The 7075-nt window shown below is 32.0% G+C and overlaps 1 long non-coding RNA gene and 4 other non-coding genes across 5 annotated transcripts; all 5 read left to right on the top strand.

The window, feature by feature from the left end:
- The first annotated feature begins 2097 nt into the window (after window positions 1-2097).
- Window positions 2098-3237, top strand: LOC107862254. The gene is made up of 2 exons (XR_001671958.2): window positions 2098-2354; window positions 2944-3237. It is a non-coding gene; the product is annotated as an uncharacterized LOC107862254 (long non-coding RNA).
- LOC124897481 lies at window positions 2807-2867 on the top strand. The gene has a single exon (XR_007054198.1). It is a non-coding gene; the product is annotated as a small nucleolar RNA Z267 (small nucleolar RNA).
- Window positions 2966-3055, top strand: LOC124897482. Its single transcript, XR_007054199.1, has one exon. It is a non-coding gene; the product is annotated as a small nucleolar RNA R44/J54/Z268 family (small nucleolar RNA).
- A 48-nt stretch (window positions 3238-3285) lies between the features above and the next one.
- Window positions 3286-3375, top strand: LOC124897483. The gene has a single exon (XR_007054200.1). It is a non-coding gene; the product is annotated as a small nucleolar RNA R44/J54/Z268 family (small nucleolar RNA).
- A 385-nt stretch (window positions 3376-3760) lies between these two features.
- On the top strand, window positions 3761-3838 carry LOC124897502. Its single transcript, XR_007054217.1, has one exon. It is a non-coding gene; the product is annotated as a small nucleolar RNA snoR122 (small nucleolar RNA).
- Window positions 3839-7075: the final 3237 nt, after the last annotated feature.

Genomic DNA, 7075 nt, shown 5'->3' with positions numbered 1-7075 from the left:
CTCTAAGTAATAAGTGTAATGGATCCGAACCCATTCCCAACACTTGCTCCGCTCCTACTCATTAAAGATAAAGTTTAAAATACAAAAGAATCCATATGATGAGTAAAGAGTGACAAGCATGTAGCAGTGTGCTTGCATATCATGCCTTTTGGAGGCATCCATGCAGAGATAATATCTTTCTTTTGGTAAAAGTTGTGAGCTTTTTATTAGGATATAACTAACAAGCTTCAACAATAGGTTACTATCTTTTTCGCTGTGGTTGACGGTGTCATACTTACTTTACACCTGCTTGATTATTCCGTGGGCGCTTCTCTACTTTAAATTTAAATCTGGACGGTCATATTATATTCCTTTTCCTTTCCTTAATTTAAACCACTGGAAAAAAGGATCAAAGTTTAATTAACCAACCGAAATGAAAAAGGAAAGCAAGGAATTTCCAGGGGGGACAAAAAAGAGACGATAAGATGGATAAAGAAAAAATTGCAGAAGCTTGTTTTATGCATGAGCTAAAGGGATACCTAAAAACTGAAAACTGCCGTGTATGTGCGTGTTTTTTAAATTTTATTTTCGGTTGAAGACTTAATATAGGAGTTTATTTTGTTTCTGGTCACATTGATTATGTTTACTACTATTATTTTTGGTGACCTAATTGTGTGTCACTTTAATTCGAGATTCAAACTTTTTAATTTTGAACATAGAATTTATCAATTTTCTTTTACATATTTGAAAATTATAAGAAATTTTATAAGTCACGTAAGTAATCATTTAGTAAAAGACAATTGTGATCAAAGGTACAGTTAATTTTTGAAAACCGAATATCATCAGATAAATTGGAACTGCGTTATTGTCCTGGAAGAAATTGGTCATTATACTTGGAACTTGCAAACATATTACTACTCAATTTTGGCCCTAGTATTCGGTTCTCAGGGGTAATAATACTAGACGACAACGTAACATACGCATGCAGTGACAAATCTCAAATATTTTTTGTTGATCAGTCTATTTCAAATTTCAAAAGATAAAATGCCTGCAATTCACAGCAAACAAATGTTAATATATAACCTAACATTTGATAAAATCTAACATGTTCAAAATCTGAACCTCCACAAGTATTATTGTTTAATGAATAGGCTGAGCTGAATTTGCCCGGGTCCAAATGAATTGAGTTAGTAAATTGACTTGGCTAAAAGTTACGTGAGGTGAAATAAGTTGAATTGATACAAGTTAAGAAATGAGTCTTAATCCTTTCAACTTCTCCTGCAACATCCATTTCGTCAAAGAAGGACAGAGCAGACACACACTGACTACCTTAATTAGTGAATCAGTGGTCACTAGATCGATAAAGAATCTTTACAAAATGTTGCCATTAAAACTTCATGATCATTTACTTCCAAGGTGATTATAGCAAATCACCCCATTCATGTTCATAGGATACAAGGCACAAAACATTTGGGCTCATGGGTTTTCTAAAGCCCACTGACTGATAGCCTGAACTATGAAGGTTATGGGCCTATGGCCTTTCCGTAGTCCCCAGTAGCCCATTTTGCCCACTCAGTTATGGGCCAAACAAACAAAAATATGATCTGGGCCATTCATATGGGCCTTGAGTAGCAATTTGGGTCAAACCTCAGAAGAACTCTATAATTGTTAGACAACCCTTGATGGAACAACATTGACTGGTTATTTGGTTGGAAAGAGTTATCGCAGAATAATTAATTACTTTAAGATAATTAATTTTAAAAGTAGACACCCCACAATTTATATAAAATAAGTTATTCCATCACCTTGATGTAAATGGTGGGATATATAATCTTGATACTAACTAACATCTCACACCAAACATGGGATAAGACAGTCTTTCATTGTATTCCGGAACTATTTGTTCATTATACACACATCAAACGACTGCTAAGGAATAACTAATTCCAAGATTAATTTTAAGATAAACTCATCTCATGTTTGATGGAGATAAAATGTATGAGCTAACTCATCATGAGATTGATTATTTCAAGATTGTATTGCTATTTTTATCTTGACGATGGGAAAACTGATTTTGCAATAATTAATTTCAAAAAGGTTAGTCTCAGCCTAGTTTTCTAACCAAACGATCCCAGGACACCAAAGTAGCCAATAAAGTCAAGTATAAGGGGTCTAAACAAAACAATATGAAGAAAATAGTGAACTTAATAGATGAAAAGCCTAAACCTCGAGGGGTACCAGTGCAAAATAATTTCTCCATCCTAAACCCTAGCTCTTCGAGCCGTCTAGAATATGTCACCATGTATATATATAAACACAACATCATTGCTTCTTCTCCTCACATCTTAAACCCTAGCAGCAGCTTAACGTTTTCGGTATCGTTTTCTCATTTGAGTTTCTTCATTTTTGGTTTTGTACGCAATTGTTTTTATCTTACTTTTTATGAGTTTCGTGGTGTATTTGTATGATGCCCTTTTTAATTTAATGTATCTCTGGAATTACCTTGTGGCATTCAATTGATGGAATATCCCATTTGATTAAGACTGCTTTGATGCATTTTTATAGCAATTGAAAATCCATTTGTCTGATTTATGTTTTATTTTTCTGGTTTAGATTTTTTGTTTTGGTTATTAATGTTCTCACTCATTGGTACATTTACATTTAAGCGCAAGTGATGATAGTTCATGTACCATATCCTCCCTAGTCACTAGTGGAGAATGATGAAATTTTGTGTTTAAAAAGGAAATCAGAATCTCTGATGCGTATTTCTTTTGTTTTCGTTTTTTTTTTCTTTTTAATTGGTTTATATGTTAGGTTTTGTGCCTCTGCCTATGATGGCATTAAATATACTTTGATTATTTACTATGAAAATAACTTAAAGCTGAGGCTAGAGGTTTTTTTTCTCTTTTTACCTTTTCAAATGTGATAAAATCTTGGTGTTCTTATTTTGTTTCATTATTACAGAATACTTGTGCAGTTTGGTTGATTTGCAAGTGATGATAAAACAGACAGGGACATCAGAACTCCATTATTGGGGAAAAGATGACTAGTCTAATGGGAATCTCTCTGATGCATTTCAACTAACAACAAATACTTTCGAGTGAACATGGCATATAATTTGTTTAAAGTTGTATTATTGCTCTAATTTTGCTTTAACTTTTTGGGGACAACTGAAGTGAAATGACTATTGTTTTATTCTAGTGATTTTGTAATGAGGAATTAACATTAATGTACAACTTTGTGTGTACCTTTGCCAAAGATTTCGCATTCCCCCCCTTTTAATTCGTCTAGTCTTTCAGTATGATCTCTGCAAGTGATGATAAAACAGACAGGGACATCAGAACCCATAGGGTTATTATTATGATGATTTGTCGATGGGAATATCTCTGATGCACCAAATTATTTTGTATTCAGCTGTGTTTCTTGGCAGCTTCACATTTATTGGAATTGATTGATTTTATATATCCAATTTGTATCTTGTATGCCAGTGATATTACTAATAGACTTGTGATTCTTAATGAACATGTCTATGAATCATCACAGCTGAGGCCCTGTAAAGTATTTGTGTTATGTTTTTTTAGATTTTGATATGCGCCTTTTGTTGATTTTAATTGTTCGCCTATGATGCTTGGGCTCTTCAAAAGCTCCATGGCTGCGTGTCGGATCCTTCCAAAGTAGCGCATTTATGGAAGATGCGACATGCTTATGGCAACATTTTTTGAGAGTCCAAGAAACATATATTCATCTGCATTTGATTTCCTTTTGGAATTTATTCATTGTTTGCCAATGATGTATTCATATTTTCACGTATTATCAGAAACAAGGAGGATGATACTCAATTGTCACTACCTCTGAGGCAAACAATTGATCCCCATTTGTTCATTTGTTTCTCTTAGAGCGACATTTTTGGTTGTGTTTCAATTTATCTAGCTTCATTATATTGACCTTAAAAAAATTTGTTACTTTGTGTTTCTTTTTCCCTTCCGTTGAATGACTACTAATTGGATTGTAATCCTTTGTCGACCCTTCATACGCTGCTGGGTACCAAATGGCATCCTGTGTGAGAATTGCCTAATTAGTCTGAATAAATAAGTCAATTTGGCTCATCTCTATTTCTGTGTTGCTCATTTTTATCGAGAGACGCATGTTATAGCTATAGGCTGAGCTAGTGAATTGATGTAGATTAAGTAGGTGCATGATATGAGTTGATATTTCTGATTTATGTTGGTGTATACAAGAATTCATACAACTCTGTTTTCTACTTGATGATCAAGCGCATCTGCTGAGACTCTCTGTTAATGAAATTAATATTTTATATTAAGAGTGTTTTATTTTAAAAAATAAATTTGATTATGAGTACTTTCTATTGTTATGGGTAGATTGTCATATTTCACACCACATTTTTCTCGTATGAGATTTATCATGGACCTCAACTATATATATTCTCGGCTTGCTTCATGAATAGGCTATTTTCTCAGCATGATTCGATGAAGTGGTTACGATAAACTGTTTTGTATATCTCCTAGGTATGACAGTACTATCATATATGAAAACATAGCCTATTTGAGATCGAGCTGTATGTGGGTCAGATAAGTACCCAACATCAGCATGACCAATAAGATCGGGACTGTATTTTTTAGAATAAAACAAGCTCATGTATTTTATCCCATTTTGATGCGCCTTGTAGTATTTGCAAGGTACATGAGTGCATTAATTGCCCAAAGATATGGTACTTCATAACCAATCCAATTCGATACATTTTGAATTTCAGTAAATAATCTATTGCTTTGAAAACTCTCCAAGAGTTTCAATGATGTTCAAGCAATAAGCTTATACGATATAAGGATTATAAATAAGTTTTTTAGAAATTTTTATATGCTTCACGTAGTTTGAATCCTTAATCCCAGAAAGTTGTCAAGTGACAATATTCAACATTTCATGAGTGACATCTTCAAATATTTGGACTGCAAATCAAATAAGTTTAGTACTTACTAAGGTACATCTTTTCATGTCACTTGATAAATGTTTCTACGTCAGCATGCTTAAATAAACGTAGAATTCAGATTCTCGTAATTCTTCACAATATTGCGTCAATATTGTGTCAAAAATATTAATGATATATAATTTCGTATCGGTTTACAATGCGACATAATATTTTGAGATCTTCACTTCATTATTTTCAAGTACATGAATATCTCATAAGGTTTCATGAAAAGTTATGTTGTAGGCTTTTTAAGAGCACATTGTCTTCTTATTATAATTATTTGCTCCTTATTTTTCATGTACTATTTCATTTGAAATCACGCATGCATAGACTCTATCCTTTAATAACACAAAATAAGAGCACTTGTGCTTAACATGAAATGTTTTCAGCATTTGACTTGCATTATCTTTTGAATTAGGAAATAGTGATAATTCCTAATATATTTCATAGCGCTTATAATCTCTCCCTTATGTTAGAAAAACTAACATACATCCTCTATTTCTTTGAGGAATTCATTTTTGTGCATTATGATATATTTATTAATCGTCTACCGCACATCAAAATTATTAGATGGAATAATTGGTTTCCGGCCTTGAACCAATGGAAAAGGAAGAAATAATCATAATTTATTGGTCTAATGCATACAAATGCTGTTGCAATATATCATATTTTAGACCAATAGTTAAAGTTTTATTCTCATTAATAATGGTTTAGCTATTTATCAAAGGCATTCAATGTCAAACCGTCATCATCAAGATAACTTTCTTGATTGCATAATCTGAAAATTATGTTATTAACACAATTTTATTGAGCAAACAATTTTATGAATGTCAAACTGCAGTTTGACAATGAATGTACATATGATTATGTTATTGATGCATTTTTTCAGCATATCACATTATAGATGAACGGGCCTTTATTTACCTTTTATACTTTTCGGATTTTAAGGGATCCAATTTCGATATTAGTTGGTCCAACCAACTTTTCATGAGAACAAGCAACATTAAAGTTCATGAAGAATTTTCGAATTCTTCAATATATGTTCAATATTCAGTAGGCACATGTTGATTGTTCATGTCAATTTATGAACTTTTATTCTAGTAAACTCCAAGTTTACCTTGACATGCACCTTTTACTTTAGTAATTTTCAGATTTACTATTATATGAATAAATTTCAGATTTACTACTTCAGAAGTAGATTTCAAAATAACTTTTCTCAATTATTCAGCCTCTTTCGGAGGTGAGTTGTGATACCATCACAATTAAGTACACGTTTGCATTAATAAGCTTCTCATTTTTCAGGGATGAAATATAATCATGCCTTAAGCATATCAAATTATGATAGCTACTACAAAAGCAAATTGAGTCATACATATGATTTATTGCTACCACATTCAATTTAAGGAATGAAGCATATTTAATGGGACATGTTTCACCAAATATCCATTATTTTTGCCTTAGCCATCATAATATCATTAATATGGTGCATTGAGATTTAAACTCAATGTCTTATCCATATAAAAGCGTCTTAGGTATAAATCGCTGGGACTTGAACCCAACATATTATCATCTCTTTTGATAATATTGTTCTTGAGGAATAAATTTAAAATATAATGATTTCAAACCAAATATTTTTTCTCAAATCCAACAATACTTATATTATTAGTAACGAAAGGCAGATAACATAAGGAATTACTAACCTTGAAATCCTTTAGATTTATAATCTCACCTATTTGGCAGAGTTTCATGCTAATAACGTGTTATGAAATAAGAAAGAATAAAGAGGAAGAGTAGAGAGAATATATTCTTATTATTTTCATGTACTTGAAAATAATGAAGTGATAAGATCTCAAAATATTATGTCGCATTGTGAACCGATACTAAATGATATATCATCAATATCTTTGACACAATATTGGTGCAATATTATGAAAGATTACGAGGATCTTAATTCTACGTTAATTTAAGCATGCTAACGTAGAAACATTTATCAAGTGACATGAAAGGATGCATCTTGGTAAGTTTTAAACTTATTTGATTTGCAGTCCAGATATTTGAAGATGTAACTCAAGAAATGTTGAATATTGTCACTTGACAAAACTTATGTGAAAA

This window comes from Capsicum annuum, chromosome 3, assembly GCF_002878395.1.
Source record: "Capsicum annuum cultivar UCD-10X-F1 chromosome 3, UCD10Xv1.1, whole genome shotgun sequence".
In the NCBI taxonomy this organism is placed as follows: domain Eukaryota; kingdom Viridiplantae; phylum Streptophyta; class Magnoliopsida; order Solanales; family Solanaceae; genus Capsicum; species Capsicum annuum.
Note: the sequence above shows the minus strand (reverse complement) of the source record. Positions and strands in the feature narration are given on the sequence as shown.